Raw genomic sequence first — 16,988 nt, 5'->3', positions numbered from 1 at the left:
ATTCACTAGAATATTCCCCTTTTTAATACCCTATTCTGACAAATTAGTTGTTACAAGTCTTATCACTAATAATCAATCTCGACCTCGACCCTTATTGATATTTTGACTGTGATCTCTATTGCTATCTCGACCACGGCTTATATCGACACCTCGGCCTTTAATTATGTTATGTCTTAGGCGAGCTCGACCGATGACGTTCATTAATGCCATTTTATGCTAAATATTTCGAGGCCAGATTTTTGGCCTATACAGTTAGTCCCTCCGCTTATTAAGGCCAAGGTTGGGCGGCCTTGGTGCGCGGACTCTATTTGTCGTTGTTGATGAAATTGGGCAAGCAAGTTGGATAGCAGTGCTTTAGGCGAGGTGGCAACATGACTTTACGTAAGTTGCAAGCTTTGGGGATGCGTCTTTTCAGAATGACGTCATGACATTCATGCGTCATTATGACGTATTTTCCCGACGCCTTGTGTCGTTTCCTGTGCCTCTGTCATTTCGATATCTGCGCCGGATAGTGATGGCATGGTTTCTTAGTTTTGGTGCTCGAATTCATATAAATAGGGATCTGAGGCCATTTTGTGTTTGTTTTGCTTTCATCTGATATCGAATCCCCTGCGCTTTTCTCTTTCGTTTTCCATATTGAACCCTAGTATCTATTCTGCTTCATCGTTGCGTGCCCATTCCTCTGGTTCTAGCAATAGTTGCTTCCCACTCCTGTGCTTTAGACATCCTCTTTCAAGACCATGGTTAATGTAACTTCCGGTTCTGGTGCGGCGTCTAATCCTACTCCCCTGACGGTGTGTGTGCCTCTTCACGGTGACAACACTTTTACTACCCTCGTCTATCTTCACTACCAAACTCTTACTTTGTCGATGGCGAAGATGCAACATCGACCCTCTATAGAAATTAGGTATGAAGAGGTGCATCGGGTGGTGAAGAGAGATCCCACGACCAGCCAATTTCGCATATTTTGTCAACATGCGAATACGTTTGTAGATATAAGGTGAAATTTGGGCCGGGCAGACGCTGTAGTAGCGACAAAATTCCTCCACCAATGGGAGAAGGGGAAAGACGTAGCCTACCTGAACGGATATGCGTAGAATGCGCAGTATCCTAGGCGATGAATCTGCACCACGTCGTGCCTCGCTAGGACCAGATCGATATGGTCCGGAATTTTGAACTTCGCCCTGAAATCAGCAAAAGCAACCGCATTCATCACCGATTCTGAGACCTCAGGGTCGTCCTCGGGTAACTTTGAGAAATCGGATCTAGGCTTTTTACTACGAGGAATTATTTCTTCTACCATAGGGAACCCTTGCAAATCGTCGATTATGGCTCAACTACTTCTGCGTCAAGACCGAGGATGTGGTGGCCAATGAGAATGGGTTTCCCGAGGCATGGAATTATCCCCGTAAGTATCTTTTTCTAATCGCTTAATTTGCCCGTTTTGATTGTAGCTTGACATTCTGCCTTTTCCTCATTCAGCTGAGACTTCGCCCCCTCTTTTGGTTGTGGATATTCACGACTGGGTTAGCCAGGTCCTGCCTCACACAGTGAGGGTTCGTGTATGGCCGACCTTTATCAAGAAGTTTGGGCCTAAGCTTTCAGCGACCTGTGAGTTTGTCCGTCCGTGTTCATCTATACAGTGATCTTTTACCTATGCCGTTCTGACCTTGTGGTCGCCTGCTCATTACGACTTTAAGTAAGAGTTGATATTCTAATCTCTTTTATAGCCTGAGGGTCTTCGAGGAGGCAGAAGGCTCCTGCTCCGGCATTCCGCAAGAGGAAAACCGTTTTTGTTCCTTCCACTGTGGTGAGGCCTGCTCGGTCATCGACTACTCCTGCAACGGGACTTTCAACTTCCTCTCTGAGTTATTTGATTGACGAGGATGATGAGAAAGGGTCGTCGCCGAATGATGATAATCTGCTCCCCCGCAAAAGGCGATCTGTAGATATCGGCGAGGGAGCTGTCCGTGCGGGGAGTTCGGCGATGGAGGATTTCGTCATCAATGAAACGGCGACCACAAACCTCAGAGATGATGCCGAGCTATTGCCCACAATTCTACCATCATCGGGGGCCGAGGTTTGTACGTTGCTTCCTGAGGCCGAAACGGATTTTGAAGGGCCGTTGGCGAGAGTCCCTGACGCCTTACAATGGGGTTAACCATCGACCTTGTTACTAGCCTAGGGTCCTTTCTCTAAGGTTGACATGAAGGGAAAAAGTGTAGCCGAAGAGGGTTACAAGATGGGCTCTGATATGGACGCCGAGAAGGTTAGGATGATGGGAGAAAGACTCACTCGGCTCGAGGTGATATTGGAGTGGACCACGTGGACCATTGAGATCCCTCTGGACCTGGATCTGCTAGTTAATACGGAGGACGTGGTCCCTTCGCTTGGTCCCCTCTGTTTTGATGTGGAGGGTAAGACCCTCGAGAAACTGAAGGACTCCACTTTGTCAAAGAGCATAGTCGGCCTTACTCTTAGGGTAAGTTTGGTATTTCATTTTTATGTTTGTTTTCCATGTCGAATATGATTTTGTTCTTACTCGCTCTGGATTTTTTTTCAGACCGTGATCTTGGAGATCGAAAGCTCTCGCCGAGAGGAGAGGCGTAAGGACATTTGCCAAAAAATGTAGCAGAAATATCACGAGTATCGTGATAAGCACCGCGAGCTTTGCAGGAAGCTTGGTAGGAGTATCAACTTTCGCGCTCTCCGAAATGAGCTAAAGGAGAAGTATGACAAATTAGTGAAGGTCATCGGAAAATGAAGCGAGCTCGTGGGGGCGTTGAAGGAAAAAGAAGAGGAGCTCGAGCTGAGCAGGGGGGTTGAGGCCCAATGCGCCGACCTTCAGGCCCAAGTGGTCTCGTTGTGTGCCGAGCTGGAGGAGTGTCAACTTCGAGTGGTTGCTTTGAGTGACGAGGTCGCTGAGAAGGTGGTGGGTTTGGAGAAGGCGGAGTCGGCCCAGTTATCAACTACGAGGAAAGGGGAAACTTTAGAGGACATGATCCGCGTTCTCCTTTCTGAGCAGGATTGCGCTTTGGAGACGGCTAGGCTCAGAGAGGAGCAGCTTGATAAGCGGATAGGGGAGTTAGAAGAAGAGGTTGCGGGCCTTGGTGATCGAGTTGTTGCCCTCTAGGACGAAAAGGCACAGTTGTTGGCTCAGCATCCTCATCCCGCACTTCTGCTTTTCCTGATATTCCTCAGGATCTGTATGAGGAATGGATTCACGTCGAGGCCCAACTGGATATATTCAGGGATCTGATGAGGGCGGGGGCTGTTTCAGAAGCCGACTTTGAGAATGCACGTGCTAAGGCACGTAAATCTTGGTTTGCTTATGGCTATGACCCCGCTACACTGGAAGCTGGTGATGACGAGGAGGGTGCGAGCGTGGACCAGATTGCACAAGATGCCTGGTACGAGGATGAATATCCCGTTGGCGATGGTGATAAGGTAGGTGAAGACGGTCTTAATGATCAAGCGGGTGACACTACTGAGCCGGGTGGTGATTAGTTTCTTTTTTTTTATTTTAGTCGCGGGCATGTGAACTTTTTGTAGGCGTGCAGCCTTTGTAAAAAATATTCTTAATGAAAGTGTTAGTTTTATTGTTCGTACCTGACTTCTTTTCTTTGTTTGAATTTGTATGCTTTTCTGATTTTATTGCTTGATTGCCTTTGTCATAACAGACTTGAGTGGGTTGAACGGTGTTGAAGGTAGCCTTAATTTGGTTAAGGCTGTGGGCCGAGGAGGTAGTAATTCGAAAAGAGGTCAAACGTAACCTTTAATTAATTGAGGCCGTGGGCCGAACATGTGTTAGTTCGAACGAGGTCGAGTGTAACCTTTGATTAATTGAGGTAGTGGGCCGAGTAGGTGTTAACTTGAACGAGGTCGAATATAGCCTTTAATTAGTTGAGGTCGTGGGCCGAATAGGTATTAATTCGAATGAGGTCGAATGTAACCTTTAATTAATTGAGCTCGTGGGCCGAATAGATGTTAATTCGAACGAGGTCGAATGTAACCTTTAATTAATTGAGGCCATGGGCCGAGTAAGTGTTAACTCGAACGAGGTCGAATATAACCTTTAATTAGTTGAGGTCGTGAGCCAAATAGGTATTAATTCGAACGAGGTCGAATGTAACCTTTAATTAATTGAGGTTGTGGGATGAATAGGTGTTAATTCGAACGAGGTCGAATTTAACCTTTAATTAATTGAGGTCGTGGGCCGAATAGGTGTTAACTCAAACAAGGTCGAATATAACCTTTAATTAGTTGAGGCAGTGGGCCGAATAGGTGTTAATTCAAACGAGGTCGAATGTAATCTTTAATTATTTGAGGTCGTGGGCCGAATAGGTGTTAATTCGAATGAGGTCGAATGTAACCTTAATTAATTGAGGTCGTGGGCCGAATAGGTGTTAACTCGAACGAGGTCGAATGTAACCTTTAATTAATTGAGGCCGTGGGCCGAATAGGTGTTAATTCGAACGAGGTCGAATGTAACCTTTAATTGGAGAGTAGAGAAACTTTCATGTGCTTGTGCGTTATTCATACTTTTGGAGAGATCTACATATTTTCCGAGCGCTAGCTCGTAGTTCAGTCCCAATCTATCTAGTCCCTTCATTGGTCGAGCTGGAAAGATAGTGAGAGACTGAGCAATGAACTGATCGTGCAGTGCTTTCCATCTGTGTACTTTAATTCTGAAGTATCCTCGTCATCTCCTCGTTAAAAACCTTCTCGAGAAAACCCAATTGGGACAAAACTCGAGTGAGGGAAAAAGAGTGCGACTTTGGGGACCTCGTCCTTTTAAAAGTTGAAGTACTTGAGGTGCGTAATGTTCCAGTTGTTTGGTAGTCGCTTTCCTTCCATTGTTTCTAGTGTGAATGACACTTTGCTTGTTGCTGCCATGATTTTGTAGGGGCCATCCTAGTTTGTTCCCAGTTTGCCTTCTCGCGGGTCTTTGCTTGCTTGTGTTTTGGCTTTAAGCACGTAGTCCCCTACTTTAAGTGGCCTGATCTTTGCCCTCTTGTTATAGTAGCGTTCTGCTTGTTGCTTTTGGGCGACCATTATTACGTAAGCCATACCTCTTCGTTCCTCGACCTTGTCGAGATCTTGTATTCTACTGTCATCGTTCTGGGATCCCCTCTCGCGGAAGTACCTTAGACTGTGCTCCCCGACCTCGACTGGTATTAATGCATCACTCTCATAGACTAACAAGTATGGCGTTTCTCCGGTGCTCACTCTTGTCATTGTCCGGTAGCCCTAGAGTACTTCTGGTAATACCTACGGCCACAGTCCCTTGGCGTCTTCGAGTTTCTTTTTCATGATGTTCAGTATTGACTTGTTGGAGGATTCCCCTTTCCCGTTACCTGTGGGGTGGTAAGGCGTTGACAGTATTCTTTTGATGTGCCATTTTTCAAGAAATTCGGCGACCTTCTTTCTTGCAAATTGAGGTCCGTTGTCGCAGATGATTTCTTTGGGGGAGACCGAAATGGCATATGATGTTATTCCATGTGAAGGCGATTACTTCCTGTTCGCGTATCTGGGCGAATGCTCATGCTTCCACCCATTTAGAGAAATAATCAGTTAAAACCAAGAGAAATCGTGCATTACTTCGTCCGGCCGGGAGGAGGCCCACGATATCCATTCCCCATTTGATGAACGACCAAGGGGAAGTCACTGAGTGTAGTCGTTCGCCTGCTAGGAGGATCATTGGGGCATACTTCTGGCATAGCTTGCATATTCTCACAAAATCTGCAGCTTCATTTTTCATGGTGGGCCAGTAGTATCCTACTCGTATGAGGTACCTGACCAATGCTCGATTGCCGGAGTGAGCTCCGTAGTGGCCTTCGTGCACTTCTTCAAGGACGTGCCGCGTCTGATTTGGGCCCTATCATTTCGCTAGGGGGCCGCCATATGTCCTTTTTTATAGGTCGTTGTGAACGATGCTATACCTGGCTGCTTGTGTCCGCAGTTTCTTGGCCTCTTTTTATCATTGGGGAGTATACCGTCCTACAAATATGTAGCAATATAGTTGCGCCAATCCCAAGTTAGGTTTACGGTTCTTACCTCGATTTGGTCTATCGATGAATTGAGGAGGTGCACCACACTTTGGTCCCCAGTTGCGATGTTTTTGGTGGCTGCTGCCAATATGGCGAGGCCGTCTGCCTCAATATTCTATGCTCAGGGAATCTGGTCGAGCTAACATTCGTCGAACTCGGGTAGTAGTTTGCAAATTTTGGTCTGGTATTTTTGTAACCTCTGCTCCTTGATTTGGAAAGTCCTTGTGACTTGGTTGACCACGACCTGAGAATCGCAGCGCAACCTTAGCCGGTTCTCCCCGTATTGGAGTGCTAGTCTTAGTCCTGCAATTACGGCCTCATACTCAGCCTTGTTGTTAGTCATTTTCGGGCACCTTATAGACTGGCGAATCACTTCGCCTGTTGGGACTTTAAGTACGAGTCCCAACCCGGACCCCGACACGTTAGATGCACCGTCGATGTATAGGACCCAGATGTCGTGTGTTTGAGAAGTGTGGAGGGCTTCATTTTTGACTTTGGACAGTATGTGTGCACTGAAGTCGGCGAGGACCTGAGATTTTATCATCTTTCGCGGTCGATATGTAATATCGTGCTCGCTTAGTTCGATGGCCCATTTGGCCAATCTGCCCGAAAGTTCGAGTTTGTGTAAAATGCTTCTTACGGGGAAAGTCGTGACGACCAAGATGGGATGGCCTATGAAATACGGTCTAAGCTTCCATGAAGCTATGACTAAGGCCAGAGCTAGTTTTTCAAGATGGGGGTACCTCGTCTCGGTGTCGACTAATGCCTTGAAAATGTAATAGATGGGAGATTGCATACCTTTATTTTCTTGGACTAGAACTGCGCTCATAGCTACTTCGGATACGGCGAGATAGATGAGGAGAGGTTGTCCCAGTTCTAGTTTTGAGAGCAACGATGGTGAGGATAGGTATACCTTCAATTCATTCAATGCTTGACGCATTCAGGGGTCCATTGGAGGTGTTTTCCATTTTAAGTATGCCGAAGAATTTATGGAACCTATCAGAGGACCGCGAGATGAACCTTGACTGGGCGGCGATATGGCCAGTTAGCTTTTGAACTTGTTTTTTGGTGGTCAAGTGCTCTGGTATACCCTTGATGGACTTGATTTGGTCGGGATTGACCTCGATACCCCGCTGCGACACTAAGAAACCCAAGAATTTTCCTGAGGCTACGCTGAATGTGCACTTTTTGGGGTTCAACTTCATGTCGTATTGCCTGAGTATGCTAAAGGATTCTCTTAAATGATCGACGTGATCTTCTTTCTTTTTGGATTTGACCAGCATGTAGTCGATGTATACTTCCATCGTCTTTCTGAGTTGTTCTTTGAACATTTTCGTCACCAGTCTCTAGTATGTTTCCCCGCATTTTTCAGTCCAAAAGGCATGACCCTGTAGTAGTATGTCCCTTGGCGGGTGATGAAGGTGGTCTTTTCCTGGTCCGCTTCCTCCATAAGGATCTGGTTGTAGCCCGAGTAGGCATCCAGGAAACTCAAGAACTCATGTCCGGCTGCTGCATCGATAAGTTGGTCGATATGAGGTAGTGGAAATGAATCCTTGGGGAAAGCTTTGTTCAGGTCGGTGAAATCCACGCACATTCGGCACTTGACATTTTTCTTTTTTACCATGACCACGTTGGTGACCCATTGGGGGTACTTCAAGTCTCTGATAGAGCCATTTTCCAATAATGTTTCCACTTCTTCGCGCACCACATCATTGATTGCGGAATTGAACTTGCGTCAAACCTGCCTTACCGTGGGATAGAGTGGATCAACGTTCAATTTGTGTATGGCGATGTCTTTTGGGATACCTGGCATATCTGCATGGCTAAAAGCAAACAGGTCCGCATTAGCAATTAAGAATTAGCGAAACTTACCTGGCTCTTGGAGTTTGCAGCCGATGTAAGATTTCTTGCTGAGATCGTTGACATCTAGTTGAACGGGGTCGAGGTCCTCTATAGTCGATCCTGCGGCCTCGACCACATTGGAGTCTTTGATGTCGTAGTCTACCGACCATGACCCTGTTGATTGCTATACTGCCTTCTCTTTGTCTTTCATTAGTTGAGTGGTCGTGCAGTCTAGGGCTATGCGATAGCATTCTTGAGATATATGTTGTTCCCCGCGTATGTTGAACATCCCCTATGGAGTTGGAAATTTGATGACTTGGTACAAGCTGGAAGGTATAGCTCTCATGGTGTGTATCCACGGTCGCCCTATTATGGCATTGTATGCCATGTCCTGATCCATGATGTGGAATGTGGTCTCTAGAGTGACACCACCTGCCAGGATGGGGAGTGTGATCTCGCCAGATGTTCGTTTAACTGCATTGTTAAAACCCGTTAGTGTGATGTAGCGTGGTACTATGTCCTCGAGTTTCATTTGTGTGAGTACTCGGGGATGGATAATATACGTGCCGCTTTTGTCATCTACCATAATCCGTCTTACGTCGGTATTTAAAATTCGTAAAGTAATAACAAGAGCGTCATAGTGAGGGAATGCCAAACCGTTGGTATCTAACTTATCGAAGATGATACTTTCTTCGAGTTCGTCATACCATTCGTAGGTGATCGACTGTTTGAGCTTGTGGGTCGTGGTAAATTTTACACTGTTGATGGAAGCATCATTTTCACCGCCGATGATCATATGGATGGTGCGGGCTGGTGAGGGCGGCTTCAGTAGTCCTTGATGTTGTTCGCGTCCCCTGGCAAAGTTAGTTCTTCCCCGATCGCTCAGTAGTTCTTTGAGGTGCCCTTGTCGCAACATATTTACGACCTCCTGTCTTAGGGCGATGCAATCTTCGTTTTTGTGTCCTCGCTCTTGATGGAACTAAGAGGGTGTCTGATTTTTTGGTATTCGGATCTGATTTCATCTTTTGCGGCCACTTCACCTTTGACCCGAGATTCTCGAGGGCGTAGACGATCTCTGTAGGTGACACGCAAAAATTGTGAACAGATAATAAATGTGGCATACCTCTTTCATACCGGTGAGTCCCTGTTCTTGACTGGGGTGGGCCTTCTTCATGGCATGATGAGGTTAGAGCGGTCGTTCTGACATATGGGAGATGTCGGTCCCGGTTTGGCCATGAGGTTGCCGGATCTCTTCTGATATCACTTCTCTGATATTTTTTGGATTCTGCTTGTACTGAGGTCAGTCGATGAGTTGGCCCATTGAGGTCGTCTTCGTCTGCTCGAACTTCGGCACAATATGCATTATGTATTTCGCTCTCGAACCATTTCTGTTGAGTCCGTTTTTAAAAGTGGCCACCATCATTCCTTCTGATACATTGGGAAAAGTCATTCTCTCTCGGTTGAAACGGGCGAGGAAATCACTAAGTCCTTCTCCTGGTGACTATTTGATAGCAAAGATATCATTCACTCTCACCTCGGCCTTTTTGGCTCCGGCATGGGTTGTCACGAATTTATCGGCCATTTCCTCGAAAGTTTCGATGGAACGGGCTGGTAGCTGTGAGTACCAGGTTAGTGTTTCTCCCATGAGGGTTTCGCCGAATTTCTTTAGCAGAACGGAGGATACTTGTTCCTTTGTGAGGTCGTTGCCTTTCACAGCGATGACGTAGTGGGTTACATGGTCCTCAGGGTCGGTCGTGCCATCGTATATTTTCAAGTAGGGTGGCATTTTAAAAGTATTCTCTATGGCGTGCGGGGCAGCACCGTCGCTGTATGGCTGCTCGACGAACCGACCGACATCTCTCTTTGGTAATAACTTAGGAGCGCCCGGTATTTTATCGACCCTTTCTCGGTGCTCTCTCATTTGGTCCCAAAGAGCCTTGTTCTCATTTTTCATTTCTTCTATCCTTTTTTGAACGGTTGTGAGTGCATCATTACTTGCATTATTAACGACATTGTGAGTGATACCTATTGTTGCGGGGGGAGGGGGGAATTTGATCATGTCTCTCGTTCTCTGGTGGCGTAGCACAGGTCCTCACAGTCGATGTGGACGCGCCCTGAACGAACTTATGGAGGACGCTAGTTAGTGTATCAGTTAACCGAGCTTCGAGGAGCTTCTTTATCGGTGGCGGTGCTTCCTCTCTCATGGATGTGGAGTCTGTCTTGCCAAAGGATTTCGTGATGCTGCAATAGGGAGGAAGTGGGTCACCTCGCCTAGGAGAGGCATTGGGTGTTGTGTCCTCGTCCACTACCTCCGAGCTCTCATGGATGATATCCATGAGGTTGGTTGGGAGGCCACTCATAATTATTACTCTTTCTTCTATGTTACTCCCATGTTAGATCTATGCAAGCGGAGAGAAAAAGGTTCTTTTTTTTTACGTCAGCAATCAGTGCCAGTTGTAGATCTAGAAGAAACTAAAAAGCTTAGCTAGAAAATCCCCACAGACGGCGCCAAATTGTTTGACCAAGAAATATAATCTCCAGTTAAACTATTAAATTTATATAATGACAGGTCAAATCTACTTAAGGATAATGACTCTTGATATTAAGCATAAGGATGCAAGATATATGGGGTTGAGTTTGCATATGATTGATGTCAATAAATCTGAAATACTCTTCAACCAAGAACACTAAATGAGATATATCTAGCAATAAGTGTCAATAAATTGTATTTATGTAAATAAAGAGAATGATTCACCCGATAATGAATGGACAAGGTGAATATTCTGCCTGACAATGGTGAATGACAGATAGATCCAAGATTTGCATGAACAATCCTTAAATCTGGTGAAAAAGTGGGGAATAATATGTGTAACGACCTGACCGGTCGTTTTGAGCTCTAGCACGTCGTTCGGCGGTTTGAGGCCATGATTAACATCACTTAAGGTATTATGACTTGTACGTGTGGTCGGAATTGAGTTTCGGGAAGTTCAGAGTCAATTTGGAAAGAAAATTCTAAATTCGGAAGCTTTAAGTTGGAGGAATTGACTAATGTTTGACTTTTGAGTAAACGACCTCGAAATAGGGATTTGAAGGTTCCAGCAGGTTTGTATGATGAATTTGAACTTGGGTGTATGCCTGAATCTGGTTTTGGACGACCCGAGAGCGTTTCAGCGCCTATTGTGGAAGGTTAGCATTTTGAAAGAATTTCATGAATAACGTCGAAGTGTATTTCAACGTTATTGACATCTGTTTGGGATTTCAAACCTGGAAATAGTCTAGTATGGTGATTTTGGTCTTAGGAGTGCGTCCGAAAGTGGATTTGGAGGTCCTTAGGTCATTATGGGGTCATTTGGCAAAAGTTGGGAATTTAAAGGTTTTTGGGAAAGTTTGATCGGGAGTGGACTTTTTGATATCAAGGTTAGATTACAATTCCGGAAGTTGGAGTAGGTCCGTAATGTCAATTATGACTTGTATGCAAAATTTGAGGTCAATCAGACGTGATTTGATAGGTTTCAGCATCGATTGTAGAAGTTTGAAGTTTCAAAGTTCATTAAGTTTGAATTGGAGGGTGATTCATGTTTTTAGCATTGTTTGATGTGATATAAAGGCTCAACTAAGTTTGTATGACGTTTTAGGACTTGTTGGTATGTTTGGTTGGGGTCCCGGGAGCCTCGGGTGAGTTTCGGATGCTTAACGGATCGATTTTTGAACTAAGGAAATGCTGGAATTTTTTATTTTCTGGTGGAATCGCACCTGCGGAAAAAGGGCCGCAGGTGCGATGCCGCAAAAGCGGCAAGGCAAGCGCAGAAGTGGAGGTGGCCAAAAGTCCTGGGGCCGTAGAAATAGGCAAAAATGCACAGATGCACATGAGGATCGCGGAAGCGGAAGCGAAAGCGCAGATGCGTTGCATGGGGCGTAGATGCGGGGACTGTTGGGCCGAGCTTGAACCGCACCTGCGATGGAATTTTCGCAGGTGCGGAGCCGCAGGAGCGGCTATTGGACCGCAGAAGCGGAAATCGTGGCTAGGCAGTGAGGTTTCTTAATAAAATGGTGTTTGGCCATTTTCATTTCATTTACTCCTTGAGAGCTAACCTTGGGTGCGATTTTGGAGTGCCATTCTGTCATCCTTCATGAGGTAATTAATTCCCAAATATTGTGAGTTAAATACATGGTTTATATATGGATTTAAACATGAAAGTTAGTAAAAATTGGGATTTTGAAGAAAAACCTAGACATTTGCATTCTTGGATTTTGACCACGAATTTGGGCATAGAATTGAGAATAAATCATATATTTGAGTTGGTAGTGTTACGGGTAACGGTTATCTTCAGAAATTTCGGAATCCGGGCACGTGGGCTTGAGGATAATTTTTATTGACTTTTCGAGCTGAGTTGGAAATTATTGTAAATTGAATTATAATGAGTATTAGAGTATATATTTATGAATTTGCACATTTATTGACTAGTTTTGGAGCGATGGGCATCAGTTTGAGTTGTTGAAAAGGCTTTGGATCCGGTTATGGAATTTCAGAGCGAGATAAGTCTCTTTTCTAACCTTCTAAGAGGGAATTACCCCCTAGGCAAATTGATTTAATATGTGCTTCTATTTGTGGAGGCTACGTACGCGTGAGGTGACGAGAGTCCGTGCGTAGCTACTATTATGCTTATGCCCGGGTAGTCTAGGACCCAGATCATGTTATACTTGCGGTGTTTACACCTTACTTGTTAATTTAATTGCTTAAATCATACTGAAACTTGATAAATGGATTGTAAAAGGTTAAACTTTATTTTCTTGACCGTTAATGAGAATTTGGTATTCCCTTGAATAATTGCACCTTAATAAATCTTGAATTGGTTGTTGTAAATGTATTTTCTCTTTTGTGGAGTAGGCCGAACGCCTCGGTAGCAGATAGATGCATCTATGGTTCGCGCCGTTCGACCCTTGGCAATGCACAATTTAAACATTTATGTTGGATCGGGTCGTACGATCTCGGCATGACTTGCGCATGATAAATCTTTGGAACTAATAATAATTGATATTGCTTCATTGGCTTGAGATATAAATTGTTAAATGGCGAGAATAAATTTGGAAAATTTCCCTATTAATAAAAGAATTTTCACCCACTTCTTGTTATTGAGTTTACAGTTGTTTCATTCAATCCATGCTTAAGTATAATATCAGTATTTTATTGTTAGCCCATAGTAAGTGTCGGAGTCGACCCTTCATCACTACTTCGAGGTTAGACTAGATACTTACTGGGTACGCATTGATTTACGTACTCATACTACACTTACTGCATATTTTTATGCAGGTGCATATATCTCTAGTGGCTTTGCGGGCGCAGAGGCGCGGTTATTGCGGGGACTTAGGTGAGCTGCATTCTATACTACGATTCGCAGCCAGAAGAGTCTCCTTCAGAGTTATTTATATCTTTACTATCTAATTTGCATTCCGGACATATGCTGTATTTTATTTTACTCCCTAGTTAATGCTCATGCACTTGTGACATCGGGTTTTGGGAGTGGTTATGGGTTGTTCAGTATTTTAGTTGCGAAAATATTATTATTTACTCCGTAAATCCTATCTTTTACTTTTTAATTGAAGGAAATTACGATTTGAAAATACTAAAATAAGTAATTAAGTTAATTAATTATCGTTGGCTTACTTGACAACGGTGTTAGGCGCCATCACGACCTTTAAAGGATTTTGGGTCGTGACAATATGGTATCAGAGCACTAGGTTCACTTAGGTCTCACGAGTCATGAGCGAGTCTAGTAGAATCTTGCGGATCGGTACGGAGACGTCTGTACTTATCTTCGAGAGGCTACAGGACTGTTAGGAGCACTTCCCTTCTTGATTCCTCATCGTGCGATTTGATTCCTTTGAGGCTTATGCCTTCATTTCCTTCCTATTCAATCTTATGCAACGTGAAGCGCTTGTTATAAATTGGGAATCGAGGAATTCTAATGGTACTACAGATGTGGTGCAGGTTGTTTCTCCCCGTATATTCGATTGGGCTAATGTCGCTGCCTCGCGGAAGGATGTTATTTTGTTCCAGCTCAGTATCAGTATTTTCTATGGTTTCGAGACAGTGTACGGATTGCTACGATGTCTATGAGTTGTTATAGCGCATTATTGATGCAGTGGTAGTATACTTGTCTATGTGTAGGGGCAGTGAATGATTTGAAAGAAGGTTTTCCTCAATGCATGATTCAGAGGTTTAGTGTTTTATTTCCAGCGGAGGAAAGGTAATCAGACTAAGAATGTTCAGGTTTGGGTTGATGGAATAATGAGACTTGGTATTTTCGAGCATGGTGGAATCTTCATCCGTGATGTGGTGTCGTCGTCCTTGATTGAATGTGTTAAGTTCACCGGTGTTATGGTCTTCTTCAAATCGCCTTTGGGATAGAGTATTGTGAATGGTGCCGGGGAAGCGGCTATCTGAGGATGCAGTGTGCTGTGGTTCAAGATCGAATCGGTGTTCCTAACGTTGATAGCTCGAGAAGGATGATCTTCGGAGAGGTTTAGAGTGGTAGCGATCTTTTGGTTCAAGTGCTACAGAGATGGATTTGATTTACGGCCACAGCTGGGCATTTATGAGGAAGGACATATGGGAGGTGTCTTGCAGTGGTTAAACTTCTAGAAGGCCAAGTGTAAGAAAATAGAAGTCGAGTAGTTGCTTAAAGAAGAGGGTCTGACCAAAGTGGGAGAGTGGCCGGGTAGCATATAGGTTCTGTGGTAGGATAGCTGCATGCGTTGAGGAAAGTTTAGAGTGATTTGGAACTCATGGTGGAGAGTGACTAGGTCTACGGGCTTAATTTGGAATATTGGCTACTATACGGAGGAAGGTTGGATACGATAGAAAGGAGTTGCATGATATGAAAAAGGATACAACATGACTTTGGATTGGAATGTATTGTCGCACCTTTAGTTGATGTCCATGAGGAGTGAACGAACTTGTACAATTGGTGAATGAGCACGGGCTCAGGATGGTTTGAGGACTTCATAGTAATGGTACTCAGTGCATCGTCGTTGGAAGGTGTCGGCATGGACTTTCCACATGTGATTTATCTCCTGTGAGCAGATTAGCGGTTGCATGGTGTGGGTGGAGCTTCTACAAAGAATTTTACCAGCTATCCGGTAAGGGATCGAATATGTAAATGTGGCTAGTGATTTATAGTGCTCATGAAATGTTTAACATAAAGGTTGCGAGAAATTTAGCGGGTTGGTTGTGCAAGATCATGTCAATGGGGAATAAGGAGTCTTGGTGGGTTCTTGGGTTATGCAATGGTAGCTTCAAGCTAAGTGGGAGAGCTCTACCATCTACGATTTGATTGCGTTGTTGTCTACTTATGAGGTTTCTGGTTATCAGTGTATTGGTGGGTTATTACGACTAAGGAAAGAAAATATCAATGGTGATTTGAGCAAAGGATTTGAGGAATGTGTGCTACAATTGGCCTTATTGATTCATGTTCAGGTTTTGGGAAGACTCAAGATTTATGCTTCGTGTAGATATGATGTACTAGAAAGGTGATTCAGCCGGGTTCTTCTTTGAGAGGGTGTTCATGTGCTAGCAGAGCCTTGGAATTTGATCATATTTGGGAACAAGTCAGAGTGGGTGACTTTCAACAACGGTCCTAGTGGATTCAAAAAAAATAAAGTGTGGTGCCTAAGGATTTCGAGTCCGTAGTATGGTTAAGTATCGAGCATTGCAATGGATTACGAAAAAGGGCTTGAAGTGTTCTATGTTATCATCGGTCTGCGGTGTAGCATTGGAGGAATGGGAGAAAATAACTTCGGATTCGTAAAGGAAATATCATAATAGGTGTACCAATTGAAGATGCGAATGTGCGCACAAGCGAGTATGAGATGGTTTGTGGTTTTGAGACAACGTGGTCTCGTGAAATAGAGTCCTTTTGGATGAGTGCAGATTGGGTTTGTCATATTTTGAATATAGCTATTACTATTCCTAAGGCAAGATAAGAGTAAATTAGAAGAAGCCAGATCGATTAGCAATGGTTGAATCGGCATGATGGTGGCAATGATCAGTTCCTTCAACATGTTAAGTTTTACAGGTGGTTGTGGTGGTACGTGCGAGGCTTGATGGCCACTGTAATTGATTTTACTTGGAGGCATTCGAGTTATTATGGCCTGTTATGTGTAGATGGATCCCGGAAGAGTCATGGTGGTTTAGAGCACTATTTGGGGTTGTATTCTCTGCGGTTATGAGAATTCGGTCGCGTGTTGCAATGGTTCTCCTGAAATGAGTTAAGTGAAAGATTGATATATGACATAGTGTTTATTCTATTAGTGGATCAGAGGTTTTTATGGAATTCTCGTACTCTCACATATTGGCATGTTAGGTGCAGTGAGTGGCATGGAAAACAGAAGCTGAGGATCAAGGTTGCAGTTCGGTGTTGACAAGAATGACACGAGCTCGGACGAGCAGGAAAGAATTCAGATGGTTAGAATAAGCTGGTATTGTCTTTAGCATCACTTGAGATTAGTGTCATGTGTAAGAGGCTTTGTGTACTGATTTACGGATTCTTGATTTGCTTTACAGCATTAGTGTGGCCGGCGGTATGGAGGTGCAGACTTGTTACCTGATGCGGAAGGTCGTGGGAGCGTATCCCACGGGAAGATTGTATAAGTGTGACATGTAGTCACTTGATTGATTAAAGATTGAAATTAAGTATGGAGATTTTTGTACTATCGCTAATGTGAGAGTTTAGGCCTGAAAAGGTGCTCTATTTAATTGGTTGTGAATTGTGGAAGTTTGTTCCGGATTCGACGGTTATTCTTACGTGTCATGGGAAAAGGGTCATTATGGATCCTTGAGAGGTTATTTGCCCAAGCATGGCATGATCAGAATCGGTTTGAGATCCGTTGATGGGTCCAAATGTGGATGTGTACTCTACACCAACCTGGGTGTGTTCATTCAGCATAGCATTCCTTATGGAAGAGTATTCGGGGCTGGGATGTTAATTTCGTAGCTAGCTATTTCATGTAATACTCCGTTGTGCCATGTAGGTTGTGAGATGACTTGGTTATTTGTACAATGTGTTGAGGTCCCGCGTAGCGGTGGTGTTATGTGAG

The sequence above is a fragment of the Nicotiana tabacum genome, chromosome 17 (genome assembly GCF_000715075.1).
Source record: "Nicotiana tabacum cultivar K326 chromosome 17, ASM71507v2, whole genome shotgun sequence".
Classification (NCBI taxonomy): Eukaryota; Viridiplantae; Streptophyta; class Magnoliopsida; order Solanales; family Solanaceae; genus Nicotiana; species Nicotiana tabacum.
This window is presented reverse-complemented; position numbering follows the sequence as displayed.